Source organism: Megascapheus bottae, chromosome 20 (assembly GCF_031878675.1).
Source record: "Megascapheus bottae isolate mThoBot1 chromosome 20, mThoBot2.hap1, whole genome shotgun sequence".
NCBI lineage: Eukaryota > Metazoa > Chordata > Mammalia > Rodentia > Geomyidae > Megascapheus > Megascapheus bottae.
Genome location: NC_143528.1, coordinates 29,354,499 through 29,371,160, shown reverse-complemented (window position 1 = coordinate 29,371,160; position 16,662 = coordinate 29,354,499). Strand labels below are relative to the sequence as shown.

Below are 16,662 nucleotides of genomic sequence, written 5' to 3'. Positions count from 1 at the left end.
TAGGTGCATTACTTCTTACACATTAATACCCCTTCTCATGATTTTGCTCCCATTCCCCTCCCCCACCCCTCCCAATCATCTTGTTTTTCCCCCTTCCCTTTCCTATTTCAAATAAACAAATAAGTGGATATACAATATACCAGGTAACAAAGTCAGATACAGTAACAATATGAGATTCACCAAAGGGCAAAAAAAGAGAAGAGAAATAACATAGTACATTAAGAACAACAATCACACAAGATAAAGATCTTGTTTCCATATTCTAGAGATCCTTTCATTTATTCTCATCATATATGACCATATGTACCTAGATTTTGAGCTATTGTAATCTTCTACTAGGAGAGTCTTAGATGTGTACTAATTATTACAAATAAGGGAAAACATTGAGATATCCAGTAAACTTCTCTTATTCTCTCTCTCCCACCCATGACTTAAAGTCATGAGCTTTGAAATGACCAAAATAGATTCAAGAGATCTTATTTTTCAAAGGTATCCTTGGGAAGTAACAGTAGGAGTCAAATGTAGCTGTATTAGCCATAAGTGAAAATGTCAATCAAGAACACAAGGGCCTGAGTTCAAGCGCTATTACTAGCACAAACTAAATGAATAATTTTCTTCATTCTCATCAAAGATTGTATTTTTATTTTGTTAAAAATAGCATTTAAGCCGGATACCAGGGACCCATGACTGTAACCCTAGCTACTTAGGAGGATGATATCTGAGGACTGTGGTTTGAAGCCAGCCTGGGCAGGGAAGTCCATGAGACTTTTATCTCCAATTTGTCACCAAAAAGCTGGAGATAGAGCCATAGCTCAAGTGGTACAGTGTTAGCCTTGTACACTGAAGCTCAGGGACAATGCCCAGACCCTGAGTTCAAGCCCAAGAACTTCCTCCCCCCAGCCCCTCCAAAAAAGAAATGTGTTGAAGTACAAGTGTGGTTAAATATCTATAAAGCCATTGAACTACAAGTGTGGTTAAATATCTATAAAGCCATCTTACAAATCTGGAAGAAATATTCTAGTTAAAGTATGGTCCTAATGTATTAAAGATCACAGTTGTAATCTTTACATAGGTCAATTAAATAAAAAGTCTGGTTCTCATTAATAGATCGAATATGTAAATGAGACTAGATCTTTAGTGTGCATCATAGGACATAAGATAACTAGGTTACAGAATGTTTATAGCTCATACTGCTTGCTCATCAATTTCTGGAAAAAACAGACAAAGACCTTGGCGTATAGTTGAAGGATAGCACATTGATAGTATAGTGAAAAACACCTGCTCTCAGCTCAGGCTCAGCTCACTAGCTAGCTGTATGACCTTGGGTCTCTAAACTGTGCTTGTGCCATGTGGATAAAAGAAGTAACAATAGCATGTCCCCTTCTTACAAGGTAGAATAGAGAATAAATGAAAATACGAAATAGAAATCTTATGCTTATACAAGTAGAAAATACTATCAATATGTATAGCAAAAATGCTTAGGTAGTTTTAACAGTGTTATCACATATTTTTATTTTTTTTCCTTAGAATAACTTAAAAATTATGGCTGTGTTGCTTAGTTCTTCTCCTATGCTGAAATAGAAGCACCATGTCTCCAATGTCACATTATCATCAACAAATCCACAGTCCTGATGAATGACTATGAAGCCAAGTTGAAGGTGACTACATAATTATCTTTCCATATAAATTACTCTGAAAAATTGTGTAACACCTGGTAGACAAGGCTGGGTTTTAGGAAGTTATTTTTAGGAGATGATGGGAAGGAAAGGAGATGGTTCTCAAATAACCCAATAAACTGCAAAACATCAGTTAAGAAGTGGTTACACATACCTATAATCCTAGGACTCAGGAGACTAAGGCAGGAGGCTCATGGATTTGAGGCCAGTGTGGGTTATATAATTAGACCCTGTCTCAAAAAGTAAACAAAAAATAAATATGGATACACACAAACACACACTTCTATGCTACTATACCCCCAGTAAAATAGGAGTAAGTATTTGTTTTCTGTTATATTAAATATTTTAAAAATTGCAAAATAAATTATCACAGTTTACAGCTGAGTTGTAATTTTTTATTTTTATTTTTGCCAGCCCTGGAACTTGAACTAAAGGCCTGGGCTCTGTCCCTGAGCCTCTCTATGCTCAAGGCTAGCACTCTACCTCTTAAGCCACAGCACTACTTCTGGCTTTTTTTCTGTGTAGCTTATTGTAGATAAGAGTTTCTCAGGGCCAGGAGTTTGGCGTAGTGGTAGAGTGCTTGCCTAGCATGCACGAAGACCTGGGTTCGATTCCTCGGTACCACATACATAGAAAAAAGCTGGAAGTAGTGCTGAGGCTCAAGTGGTAGAGCTCTAACTGTCCAAGGACAGTGCTCAGGCCCTGAGCTCAAGCCCAACACTAGCAAAAAAAAAAAAAAAAAAAAAGAGTCAAAAATCCCACCTGGGCGGAGAGTTTGGCCTAGTGGTTAAAGTGCTAGCCTAGCATGCACGAAGACCCGGGTTCGATTCCTTGGTACACATATATAGAAAAAGCCGGAAGTGGTGCTGAGGCTCAAGTGGTAGAGTTCTAGCCTTGAGAAAGTCCAAGGACAGTGCCCAGGCCCTGAGCTCAAGCCCAGGACTGGCAAAAAAAAAAAAGAATTTCCCAGACCTTCCTGCTTGGGTTGGCTTTGAACTACAATCATTAGATGTTAGCCTTCTGAGTAGCTAGAATTATATAGGGAGATACACTGGCTCTCAGCTTGAGTTGTAAATATTAAATCCTGAGATTCTCTTCTCTTATTTTCCCCATTTCCATTGAGTTAGGATTTAGCTTGATATTTAGCTTGATGTGATATTGTAAGTAAAAACTTATTGAAGACAGAGACATTGTGGAAGAATACTGAGAGGAAATATTATGCTTAGGGGAAATATCCAATATCAGATAGACTAGTGACAGATAAAAGACAAAGGAAATATCTGGGTAAACTGGGAAAGTTAGTTTAAATTCAGTCAGGATTGATGCTAAGCTATAAAGACTAACCTTGCAAAACCCTTAAATTTCCTGCTGAGCTTCTGGGTATCAGTTTGGAGGATCAGCCTCCAGGCTGTAAGAAAAGTCCTGCTCTACCCAGGAGATAGCTACACCAAAGCAGCAGTGCCATTCTTCTCAGGTCTCTAGTTTCTTGAGGTACAGAGCAATCTGCTGGAGGGTCTCCTTGATGAAGGAAGCACTTGGATTTTCTTTGGAGAAGACTCCAATTTTGACTGCCTTCTGCATGGAAAGAAGTATCTCCCTTCCTCCCTACCTCCCCCTCCTTCCTCCTACTCCCTCCTTTTCTACTTTATTTTTTGTTGTTTTTCCCAGATCAGGACTTAACTCCATACCTGATGATTTTGCTCATTGGCTAGCACTCATCCAACTGACCCATGCTTTCAAGTGAAATAACTTTTAAAGTGTTGATATAGATGTACGTATACATATGCAAATGCCTGCTAACACCTAATGACCTCCAATAACCAAGAAACTACTGTTTACATTTGGTTTGGCATTCCTATTTTTAATCTAGTGTGTAAATGAATTAATAAATGATGTTTTTACAAAAGTTATTAAGATATCTGAAAATGACAATTAAGTTTCTGTCTATTTTCTACACCCTTGGTCGATTGATAGCTCTCTTAAAAATCACAAAGCTATTATAAAATTATTTTGTGAATGGTTCGGCTATAGTCATAATTTAGGACTTCTTTTTTTAATCTTTTGTAGTGATCACTCATTGAAAATTGTGTATGTGTGTGTGTATGTGTGTTTAATAAAAGTAGTATTCATTCTATTATAAACTGAAGTTAGGAACTTAATATTATTAGATAATTTTTAGTAGGGGGATATATCTTTTCAAGAAAGCTATTTAAGCTGGGCAGGTGGCTCATGCTTGTAATCCTAGCTATTCAGGACGCTGAGATCTGAGGATTGTAGTGCAAAGCCAGCCAGGGCACTAAAGAACGTAAGACTCTTATTTCCAGTTAACCACTAGAAAATGGAAAATGGGGTTGTGGTTCAAGGGGTAGGGTGGTAGCCTTGAACTGAAGAGCTCAGGGACAGCGCCCAGGCCCAGAGTTCAAGCCCCATGAGCCACCCTCCACCCCGAAAAAAAAGAGAGGAAAAGAAAGAAAAAGAAAAAAATTTATACAAAAGACAACATTAAATAAAGAAAAAGTATTTTTGTTTTTAAAAAAGTATTTTGTGTCTTAGTATCTAAGCATGATTTGTGCCCAACCCCCTTCATGAATAATGTTAATGTAAAAGTTTTTAAATAGTATAATATAAAGGACTCAGGTTACTGTAGAAGTTCTAAGAAATGGTTTACTACTGGAAGCTACAAAGAGTATGAGCTCAAAGAAACCTATTTTAAAAATAAATGAACAAAAATGCCACAAAACATTGTGGGGGGCTTGAACTCTGCAGATCTCAGCCTCCTGAGTAGCTAGAATTACAGGCATGAGCCACCAATGCCCAACAAAAAATTTTAAAAATTGAGAAATAAATGATCAATACAATATTGAAAAATGAAATCACAGGCCTGGTTGCTTACATTTGTAAATCTAGCTACTCAGGAATCCGAGATCTGAGAGACTCTCATCTCCAATTAACAACAAAAAGCTGGAAGTGGAGGTATGTCTCATGTGGTTTGGTAGATCAATAGCTTAAGGCTGTGAGTTCAATTCCGAATATGATCATCATCATCATAATCTTCATCATCATCAAAACAACAACAGCAACCCAACAGAGTGTTAATGAACATGTATTTTCTAGCTTCTTCCTATGGCATATGACATAATTAGCAAAAATAGGACAAAATAAATTGTGCAGTAAATATCTGTGATGGAGATGTAAAACCATGGACTGTAGGATTGTATTTTTTTTAGCTTCAACCAAAGTAACATATTATTATGATTCATTCTTTAAGATGCTACATGTTACTCAGGTAGAGACCAATCATGGAACTTTTACTATATTATTTCAAGAATTGTGATCTTGCATCTTTACCTCAGGACAAGTATATTGAACAACTAAGCAATTATCAGCCTTCTCAGCTATCTAGGCAATAAAGAAAGCCATAGCACTACTTTCCAAGACTGGTTAAGATCATCTCATTTGACTGCTGGTAGACCTTGTTTGAAGGGCCAAAGATACTAATTTTGTAATATTTAAGAAATTTCAAGCTTATCTCAAATTTAGATTTAATATTTAAGAAATTTTGGGGCTGGGAGTTTTGCCTAGTGGTTAAAGTGCTTGCTTATCATGCATGAAGACCCGGGTTCGATTCCTCGGTACCACATATAGAAAAAAGCCGGAAGTGGTGCTGAGGCTCAAGTGGTAGAGCTCTAGCCTTGAGAAAGTCCAAGGACAGTGCTCAGGCCCTGAGCTCAAGCCCAGGACTGGCAAAAAAAAAAAAATTTAAGAAATTTCAAACTTATTTCAAGTGTTGAATGTCTTCCTCTCCCTTGCCTCCCCCCACCCCGCAAGAACATAAACCCTTCTGAAACTACTCATGAAAAAAATGAGGTCCTTGAGAGTCAGTCCAATGTAGAAAGTGGGACAATTACCCCCTTGTGAAAGAACAACTCTGCACTTCATGCTTCCTAGCTATTGTCTTTGATCTTTCCACATGGCCTGAAGGAGACTAAAGTTCTCAGAAGCTAAGAGCTCAGAATTTAGAATTCCAATGAGGTACTTTTCTTCTTTGCCCACTATGCTGGCAAAGCAATTTGACTTTCACTTTGCATCCAAAGCCAAAACAAATCCCAGATAATTCAAGAGTTAAAGTATTAAAAAAGCTTAAAAAAAATGAGCACATTTAGAAAATCAAAGCATCAAACAAGAATGTAGTAAACTAAGAACAGGTAGAAGTCATAAACAAAATAATAGGAAGATTTGACTGCATGAAATTAATTTTAAATGAATTGTTTTATTCTAACTGGCTATTAGTTAAATTGGCCATAGACAAATTAGCTTTTAAGTGAATTGGTTTGGGAGAAATTGGCCAGTTCCTCCTCTGGGGAGTGGTGGTAGGAAATGAGCCAAGAAGAGCCCTGAATAACAAAAGACACTGCTGGAGGCAAAAAAAAAAAAGATTACTGACTAATCATATACTCTAGATTGTGGGGATGGGGGAGTCAGAGATTTTTGAGCCTAGCTACCTAGGAGGGTAGTGGGAATAAACAACCCAGCAAAGGAAGAGGAGAGGCTTGGTTATTTAGTTGAGATGACTATAGACCATGTGTTCTAAAACTTTAGACTTCAGCAGGGTGGCCTGGTAGTATTTTTAAAAATACACATTGCTGGGCTGATCCCAGAATTGCTTATTCAATAGGTCTAGGTTGGGGTTTGAGAATTTGTTTTTCTAACACATTCTCAGATAATGTGGCTGTTAATGCTGTTGGCATAGGGGACTCACTATCTGGACCTGGGGTGGAGGTTGTGAGACCTGCTCCACAGAGTGTAGTTATTTGTGGTTGTGGAGCCCTGGAGAGAGATCAGATAGATATAAGGACAATAATCACTACCATTTATTTTTATTCTTTTGCTAAAGATTCTCAATAGTATGCCAAGATGGACAGATGATGGACCTAGATATTGACTATCCCTAGGGTGCTGGCTTGGCAGAGGCTGGGAGAGGCCAGTGCACTCAGGTCAAATACCTTTGACCTGGGCAGCCTTTACCATGTATGCACACTATCATTTTTCTTATGTAAGCAGTTACATGAAAAACTATAAAACACAGAAGCTGAATATTTATTCTGTGCCAGACTGAAGTGAAAGCCGTATGAAAGAAGATACTATTATTATCCAGAATTATGAGAGGGAGAAAATGGAGGTTTAAAGGTCAAACCACTTGCTCAATGTCACATGGCTGGTAACTGGCAGATCCAGGATTAAAACCCAGTCTGGAACATTTCCAGACCTTGAGCTTCTAATCATTCTTCCTCTTAAAGGATTTAAGCATTATCTGTATAGAGGTGATCTTTAAAGCAATGGACTGGATGAGACTACCAAGGAAGAGACTGTAGAGAGAAATGCCATAGTACAGTGGCTTACTGGAGGAGAGGAAATTGAGCCCAAGAACATGTTACAGAAATGAAAGGAGAAGTATTAAGAAAGAGAAAGATTTTACTCCGTTTGTATGCCTTGGAGCTATTAAAAAAGAAAACACAAGTAAAAATAGAAAAGGTTACTGAACTTTGAAACAGTGTCAGTGTTGAAGAAACTAAATGCTTTGTCATTATTAAATGAAAAAATTCCAATACGTTTCAAACTTTTAATTGGCTTTTGTTTGTGATTCCACAATCTGGCAACACTTCAGTTTATTGAATAGAACAAGGACTGTAAAAAGCTGAACGGAGAAAGTTGGATTTTTGGAAGGAAAGGGCTGAGGAAAGCAGAAACAAAAAACAAAAAAAATGCAGAGTGGTCATTTTGAAATTACTTTTCTTATGAAAGTTGAAGCAGAGGGAACTTCCTTATCATGCTGGCTAGAACTGTCTTGTTTGGGAATTTGTTACTCTCCTGATTTCTCAGGAGATCCCATAAAAAAATAAACTTAGTGATTACCGGGTGACTTTCTACCTACCTAGCATGAGTAACTCCATTTTGTTTTGGTCTGTTGGGCCTAGTTCAGGAGCTCAGTCCCTCCTATAAATGGTATTTAACATTGAGAGGTAAAGATAAGGAGCACTGTGATTTTGGTGCTATAGTTATGCTCAATAATACTTTGTCAATATAGACATAGTATCAAATGTCCCCTATTAATAAAAGGAAAACCTGTGCATAGTAGGAAGAAAGTAGATTCTATTTTTCAATGAGAGCAGTACCCATGAACTTTTTTATAATAATTTTTTATTTCAGTGTATAGAGGGGTTACAGTTATATTTGTCAAGTAGAAGGTGCATTATTTCTCACACATTGATTCCCCTTTTCATGTTTTTGTCCCCATCCCCCCCCTCATTTTCCCCCTCCTATTTCAAATAAGCAAGTAAACATCTATATAATATACCAGGTAACAAAGTGGGATACTGTAACAATATGAGATTAACCAAGGGGCAACACAAGAGAAGAGAGAAAAACATAATACATAAAGAATAACAGTCACTTATAACTAAGCTCTTGTTTCCATGTCCTGGAAGTGTAGCCACAAACTTGAGGCCACAGTGTGGGTAGTAAGACTGAATATAAGCCAGGGATTGGTGGCTCACTCCTGTAATCCTAGCTACTCAGGATGCTGAGATCTGAGGATTGTGGTTCAAAGCTATCCTGGGCAGGAAAGTCTGTAAAACTTATATCTCCAATAAACTACTCAGAAAAAGCCAGAAGTGGTGTTGTGGCTCAAGTGATAGAATGCTAGCCTTGAACACAAAGGTTCAGGGGCAGAACTCAGACCCTGAGTTCAGAGCATGATTGGTCTAAGATTGGTTTAAAAAAAAAAAGAAAGAAAGAATAGAGCCAAATTCTTCTGCTAAATGGATGGAGAGAACTTGGTGTAATTATAAATATACATATATCTATTACGTACCCATGTGAGTGTATAAGATGTCTCTATATATAGTCATGTAAAGCTGGCAATGCAAACAACTCCCCTACTTTCTTGGCTTATCCCCAACTTCATAAAAATAGTTTTATGGTCAAATGAGCAGCATGGAAGGCACTACTAGTGGAAAGGTATGTGCATGGCCCATGAAACAATCTGTTAAGCACCTTATAGTATGCCTCCTAGAAACCAAGTTGAGCTCTTTGTCATGTTCTGTGCTGATTTAATAGGGACAATTTCAATGAGGAGTTTTATGTTTGGACATGATTGATGTGGCAGGGCAGAAAGAATTTTCTGTGAAATACATCAAGTGAGTGTGTCTCTGGGAAGAATGAGGCACGTAAATATATAGATGTTGGTAAAGAACTTTCATAATTTAGTTTTGGGCAGGTGATTCAAGAGCTTTTTGAGAAGGCATTGTTATCATGAGAGGTAACAGCCTGTGGTGAGTGTTACTGCCCCCAAAGCCCTTTCAGTGGTATACAATCTTGACCCCACATAGGACAATTATATTTGTGTTTTTCTTCTTGGTTTTTAAAAATAGATTTCTTGCTTATGTATGTAGCCCAAGCTGGCCTTGAACTTGTGAACCCCCTACCTTAGCCTTCTTGATGCTTGTATTACAAGAATGTGCCACCATCCTGGTTGTGTCTTAATTTTTAACAAAAAGTTTAAAAATGTTAAAACTTTATATAAAATAAAAATATTTAAAAATATTTCACTTTTGGGTTTTTTTTTGCCAGTCCTGGGCCTTGAACTCAGGGCCTGAGCACTGTCCTTGGGCTTTCACAAGGTAGAGCACTACCATTTGAGCAACAGCACCACTTCCAGCTTTTTTCTATTTATGTGGTACTGAGGAATTGAACCCAGGTCTTTGTGCATGCTAGGCAAGCACTCTAACAGTAGGCCAAACTCCTGTCCTAGTGAAGAGGTTTTTAAAATTAATGTTTATACCATGAAGAAGTTATAAGATAATTTTGGAATGTGTCCCTTTCAACAAGTAATACATGATAGTGAAAGTGGACCTAAAGTTGGGCATTAAAATGAAAACCTTCTTTTTCATTGATACACACACAATACTCTGTCGGGTACTTTAATAAGCACAAGACAATTTAACTTAATCCTCATCACAGTCCTACAAGGTAGTCATTTTTATTGTCCAATTACTGATTAAGAAATTGAGTCCCAGAGAAACTGACTTGTCAGGACACAGAGCTGATTGGTGGCAGACCCAGGATTCAAATGTAGGTTGTTTGACTTCAGAGTCTGAGTACCACACCTTAGTGCACTTGAGCAGAATAGAGGATCACGTTGAAGGCAACACTTGGTGCTGGAAAACTTGGTCTGAATAGCAAGTGAGAACCATAAAGTATCTGAAATGCCATTAACTATGATTTAAATTGTGTTCACATAGTTATTGTCTGAGCAAAATATGCAAACTGGATGTGGCTTCTTAGCTCAATGTTTTTCACTATTGCATTGTTGCATCTGGAGATACTATCTGGGGTGTCTGCATTACTTTTGATTCTTTTAAGTAATGACTTAAGACCTAGACACTGAAGAAGCAAGCAATGGAGTAAATGCATAGACTGAATATAGCTACAAGGTAATCTAAAATCAGATAACTAGTTAACATACTGGAAGGTACATTTTTTGAATCTGCCTAGGGCTAGGGATATAATTTAGTGGTAGAGCACTTTGACTGACATGTGCAAAGTCCTAGACTTCTTCCCCAGTGCTGAAAGTAAAAACAAAAGTATAATAAAACTAATCTAGAGCCATGAAAGGTGGACTTCTACAGACTCTCAGAAATGAAACAATATGTAATTACACAGTATGTAATTAGTAGGAATTTAATTTCTCCCCCAATTCAACCTCTTTTCTTCTTGCCCTTGGCTCCAGCTTACCTAGTATTTTGCTGCATGGTGTGGTATCTTTTAAGCAGACGTGCTGCTGCTGTCAGTCAAGACAGACAGCCTTGATGTAGGTAATATGTCTGCATGAGAACACCATTGCATTGTCAGGGTGGTACAGGGCTGGATTCATAAGCCCAAGTGTTAGGGATGGCAGCTGAGTAAAAGAGTTAGCCTTGAATGCAATGTCATTCTCATATATGCCCCTCCCCACTGTAGAATGTAATATTCATAATGGTTAAGAATCAGTGGGAAGCACAACAATGTTCATTGCAGCATTATTCACCATAGCAAAGATATGGAACCAACCTAGATGTCCCTCAGTTGATGAGTGGATCAATAAGTTGTGGTATTTGTACACAATGGAATTCTATGCTGCTGTCAGAAAAAATGACATCGACCCATTTGTTAGGAAATGGAAAGACTTAGAAAAAATCATATTAAGTGAAGTAAGCCAGACTCAAAGGAACATAGGCTCAATGGTTTCCCTCATTTGTCATAATCAGTAGAAACCTTGGGCTCTACTAGCATAGATCTGCAATAGAGAAAAACCTTGATACATAAGGCCATATAGTATGAAGCTAATTGAAAGGACCTCCAGGATATTGAAACAAAAGCCATATAACGAATGATTGTTGTCCTTAATGTACTATGTCATCTCTCATCTCCTTTGCTGTCCCTTGGGTATCTCATATTGTTACAGTACCTCACTTTGTTATCTGATATATTGAATTTATTTGTATTTGGTTATTTGAAATTTGACGGGGGGGGTGAGGGGCAGAGAAATGGGGACCAAGACATGTGAAATGGTATCAATGTATGTGAATTAATGCACCTTCTATATGGCAAATATCATGTAACCCTTTTATTAATTACAATAAAAAAAGAATCAATGGGAACATGTTATAATAACTCCACCCAAATGTGGAAGGAGCAATTGGCAACTTCATTTTTGATTTTGTGGAAGTAATGTTAAATAATATCTGTGCTAATCATTTTCCACTAAAACAAAAAAGAAACAAGTGTTTTTCTTTGGAATGACTTTATATTTTCATCAAGATGCATTAAAAAGCAATAGGGATAACAAAAACACTACAAACCATAACATTAAACCCCTATCCCAGCAATCTCCACCGAGCAGACTGATGAAAAAAACATCAAAGTGGAGGTCAAATACTTTTGCAATTGAAGGTGTTTTAGAAAAGCAAACCAATACTTCCAGAACTTATCTCTGCAGGATAACAGGACATGTCATGGAAAAACAAATCAGACTTAATTTGGCAGGAAGTGTGTAAATACTTGAGATAAAATAGTCATGTAGTTTTAATCCTACAGATTATCAGTACATTTTTTGTGAATAATCTTTTGTGAGATTAAGTGCCTATATAACATTTATTTAAATTTATGGCTAGACAGATAAATATAATCATATATAAGATCATAAATACATTTGTGCATATTTACATGTTTTAAAACACAATTTACCATTAATTCAGTACATGTTAAAATTCTTCTTTCTGTGTGTCAAAGCTGTGTGTGTGTGTGTGTGTGTGTGTGTTTTACACAAATTTCTTTTCCTCTGATGAAATAATCTACATGCTCCCTACTTTGGCTTTGTATGTCCACCTACAGCTGGAAGCACAGAGACATGAAAGTTTCCAGTTGTAGTTTATGAACCAGACAAATAGCCAACACTGGGATCTGTTTTTCCCCCTTTCTTTTCTTTCTTGAATTCATTATGCAGTGTGTGTGTGTGTGTGTGTGTGTGTGTGTGTGTGTGTGTGTGTGTGCGCGCGCGCACGCGTGTGTTCATGTGTGACAAAAAAAGCCAAGAACACATTTGTATGCCATCACCCTTTCCTACAAACTGTTACTTATGTACTTATCTCACGGTTAAGCTAAAGAGTCAGTTCACTGATTTCTAAGCTGTCATTTCAAAGACACAATGATGGGAAAATTGATCTATAAATATTAAGGCATTTTGGGTTTGAGACATTAAGGTGACAAGAAAAAAATAACATACCCTCTTCCAGACTAGAATCTATTAAGTAGTTATTTCAGTCTATTACAGCAACTCATTTCTCTTTAGGAAATCTTTCTGGCTAGCAAAGCCAGAGTGTTACTAGAGATGAAATATAAAAATTTCTATTCACATGGGCCCAAAGCATGTATAACAGGGAATGATGAGCATTTCTTTCCATTTCTAAGTATATAACCAAGGGCCATGCTGTAGGACTAAAGTCTAAAGACTATTATTTTTCCACAGCACTTACTCTCCAAGGTTTTTATAAGTATCTAACCTTGACCTCTAAGATGGTCATTCTATGATAAACCCATACATGGACTGCCTATTGACCTATTACTCTCCCATAAATTAGATTTTGGAGAGGAGTCTGTTTTACCTTCTAGTATGAATTGCTTATAAGAAAAAAGAGTATTTTTGGATTCTTTTTTTGTTCTATTAATGTCAGGTCTATTGAAAGACTTTGATTCTTCTACCCTGTTGCTTAGAAACATTTTATTAAATGTTGTCAGTGCTTCAATCTGATCTGATTAAAAGTGTTACTTCTGTTACTGTAGACTGAGTTCCTTGCCATTTTACAGTATTCTAAGTTATTTATAGTTATTAAAATGTTTTATTGACAGAAAATGATAAATCAAGTTAAGCCACTGTCTGTAGCTTATCTATTTTAAGGGCATGGGGTGAGGGTTGTTGCAGAAGTTTGTCAGATGCAAAACCAAGAATGATAGGTATTTTTAACATTCTTGACCTCTGACCCTTAGAATGTAGGAAGAATGGGGAATGATAATGGTTAAAACTCTTTTCTCAAACTACTGGCCCAACACCTCTCTAGGCTTCAGTTGCCTAACACCATCTCCCTGAAATTTCACCAGCAGAGATACCAAGATGATCTTGCAGCTATCAGACTGCATTTGCTGAATAACTGGATGAACACAAGACCCAATAACAATGGGTTGATTGGCAGGAAGTTAATGAAAGCAATGGGATCAGGAAAGGAAAGATATAAGGGAGGGAATCAAAGGGAAGGTTGGAAATGGACAAATCCAAAGACAGTATATTTGACTTCTGGTCCTGCACCTCCTTCCCTGAGGACACTGGGGAATGATATAGTTCCAAAAAAGAAGAAACCAGTCTACCCGGGCCTAACTTGTTCTACTTGCTAGTAACTAGGCTAATTGGACTCCTATTTTTCCTATGCAATGTATTTATAGTAGCTGCATAACAAAGCTCATGTAATCTCTGGGATTTTGAGTCAATATATGGTTTTCATTGGTGCGTGTATGTGTGAGTGTGTGCATGTACACACAATCACACACATATCACTCTAAATTTGTTATGATTTCCACAATGAGCTACTTTATAGGAGTAGTTCATGTTCAACATGAATTGCTAGTCTGGGAAAGCACCAAGTAGTTTTGAAAGTAACACCCAGTTTGTGCCTTCTGAGTAATAAAATTCCTTTTTGTTATTATACCTATACTTCAAATTGATATACTTATGTCCACGAATAGAAAAATGGTTTAGATGGTTTGATTGTTGTATTAATGCAACAGTGATCCTCACTAGATTATTTATTGGAAATGAACTTTACAACTTGGGAGAAAGGGGAGTAGGAGTGGAAAGAGCAAAAGTGGGAGAAAATGAGGAGGGGTAACACTGTTTGGAAATAAATGCACTCATTACCTTACTTACATATCTGTAACCCCTTTGTATATCATCTTTACAATAAAATAAAAATTAAAAAAATCAAAATGAAGATCACAAAGTGAAAAAAAGGATTATTACATTAGGCCTTGAAACAATTCAATAAAACTTCCCAAGTGGGCAATCTAGGAGGCATTTCAGTAGTGGTTCCCTCTTAGATATAAGGTATCTTCCTATTATCACTAGGGATTTGACTGTCCTGGTTCTAGTACTTTGTGGAACACATAATTCTTGCTATTTCAGAATCCCTTAGTCTTCTGGGTAATTGATTATAAACCTTAGAAACCTAGGCTTAAAAATATAAACATAGCTTTGTCTAATCCCAATGTTTTATAAGAAGGCCCATTACTTTAATAGTATATTAGATGACTTTAGATGACCAAGTGTTATGGATAAAATGACAAGAGTGAAGGAAGGAAACTTCACTTATGAGAGAATTTTTTTTATTTTCTTCCCTTCTTTCCTTCCTTCCTTCCTTCCTTCCTTCCTTCCTTCCTTCCTTCCTTCCTTCCTTCCTTCCTTCCTTCCTTCCTTCCTTTCTTTCCTTTTGTTGGTTGCAGGGCTTCAACTCTGGGCCTGGGTGCTATCCTCGAGCTCTTCAACTCAAGGTTAGTGCTCTACCACTTGAGCCACAGCACCACTTCTGATTTTTGTGGTGGTTAATTGGAGATAAGAGTCTCACAGTCTTTTATGTCCAGGCTGGCTTTGAACTTTGATCTTTGGATCTCAGCCTCCTGAGTAGCTTGGGTTACAGGCATGAGCCACTGGCGCCTGGCTTAGGAGAGAATTTCTAACTGGGATCTTCTAATAATAAGCATAAATTAGGAAGAGAAAAATCAAGTTAGTCATAATTTTTTATTATGTCAATTTTACTTCTAAAACCAGAAAGGTCTTACATGATTCAGGCAGCAAAAGCTAATAATACCATAGTGTGGAAAGTGCTGTTTTGGTTTTTTTCCTATCTATGCATCTGTGTGGCTGAAGCAGTCCGTTTGTATGATTAGGCACACATCCAATCTTTGACAAATACTATGGCCTAAAATAGTTACATGGGAAAATATTGGAAATGTCTTCCAGCCTCTGAGAGATTTCAGCCTGATAATTCAGTGTATATCTCCCTGATATTCAATATTTATACTTCATGCCAACATTTTTTTTCAGACATGGTCTCTCTATGAAGCTCAGGAAGAACTCAAACTTGATTAGCAAAGGCTGGCCTTTGTCACTCCATCTTCCACCTTAGTCCATGTGTTCTGGGATTACAGGTAAATCACCTTGCCTAGTGATGTTTGTAATTCATTGTAATACAAATGCATAAAGAAACACACATTGTATATTAATGGCCACAATCATGGTTGATAATGCCTTGTTTCTCTAATAGTCAGGGGAGCTCATGATACTTGACAGCTATATTTGCTCACTGATCCTTAAGGCAGCTCTCCTTGAGAAGTAATGGCAAGATGCTATTTCCAGACAAAACACAGACCATTTAAGTGGTGAGCCATAAATAATAGATCTGTAGATACTTGGGGTTTAAGAAGCTGAGCTTCCTTGTAAAATGCTGCTGTTGGTATGGATAATGCTGGACTCATAAATTTCATAAATAGGATGTACACCAGCATGTGCTCTAGATTTTCTTTTATTTCTTCTGCTGTTTTAGCTGTCAATTTCTGAAACCAAGCAGTCTGGAAAAGAATTGCCCTCTGACATCTCTAGTGAGCTGGTGTGCTCATGTGGCCAGATCTGAAGATGGATGGAGGTTTCTAATCAGGCAGGGACTTCTCGAATTTTATTTTCTCTCAACAGCAACTGAGGCAGTCAAAATTCAGAGAAAAAGAGGAAATATGCATGTAATTTTAATAGCCCCAAACTCAAACTCTAGGGTTATAGAAACCATAAACTTAGAAATGACAATGGTGATATAAATGCTTTTGATTGTGATCACTCAAGTTTAATAAAGAACACAGCAGTAAATAAGTGAGATCTTTGCTAGCAGAGGTGTCCTTATAGAAGGCAGGTGCCATTACTTACTAAAATCCCTATGTTACCAATTATTAAATCCCATCTGTAAAGAAAATACAGACCTAGTGGCTAGATGAACTTTAGATGCTGTGTCTATTTCATCATAAAGGCATCTGAAACAATTGATCACAAATCTAGACAAAAAAACCCACTACCTTGTTATCTCATTTATTTAACCAAAATTCATTTATTGTGAGCTTATATGAACCCTGACGCTGAGAATGCATAAATGCTTTGAGTCTGTCTCTTAACTTCATAGACTTACAATGCTGAAAAGCAGATAGATTTATGGCTGGATGTAATATGCTACCTAAAGTCCCAGGGATATTCAAAGGTGGTAGAACACCAACTTAGAATTCCAAGTGTGATACAGAGGAGGGAAATTGGAGAGAAAAAGGGGGAAAGGCATTCCAGTAGAGGGATCCCCTTGATCTGAGC

At 37.3% G+C, this 16,662-nt stretch overlaps 1 long non-coding RNA gene across 1 annotated transcript in view; it reads left to right on the top strand.

Annotated features, from left to right (window-relative positions):
* The window catches only part of LOC150049327 (uncharacterized), a 101,926-nt gene extending 86,417 nt beyond the window's left edge, over positions 1–15,509 (top strand). The window contains exons 4-5 of the long non-coding RNA XR_016538986.1: positions 1,528–1,658; positions 15,364–15,509. This is a non-coding gene — a long non-coding RNA (uncharacterized LOC150049327). The remainder of the gene's footprint in view (positions 1–1,527; positions 1,659–15,363) is intronic.
* The last annotated feature ends 1,153 nt before the right edge of the window (positions 15,510–16,662 follow it).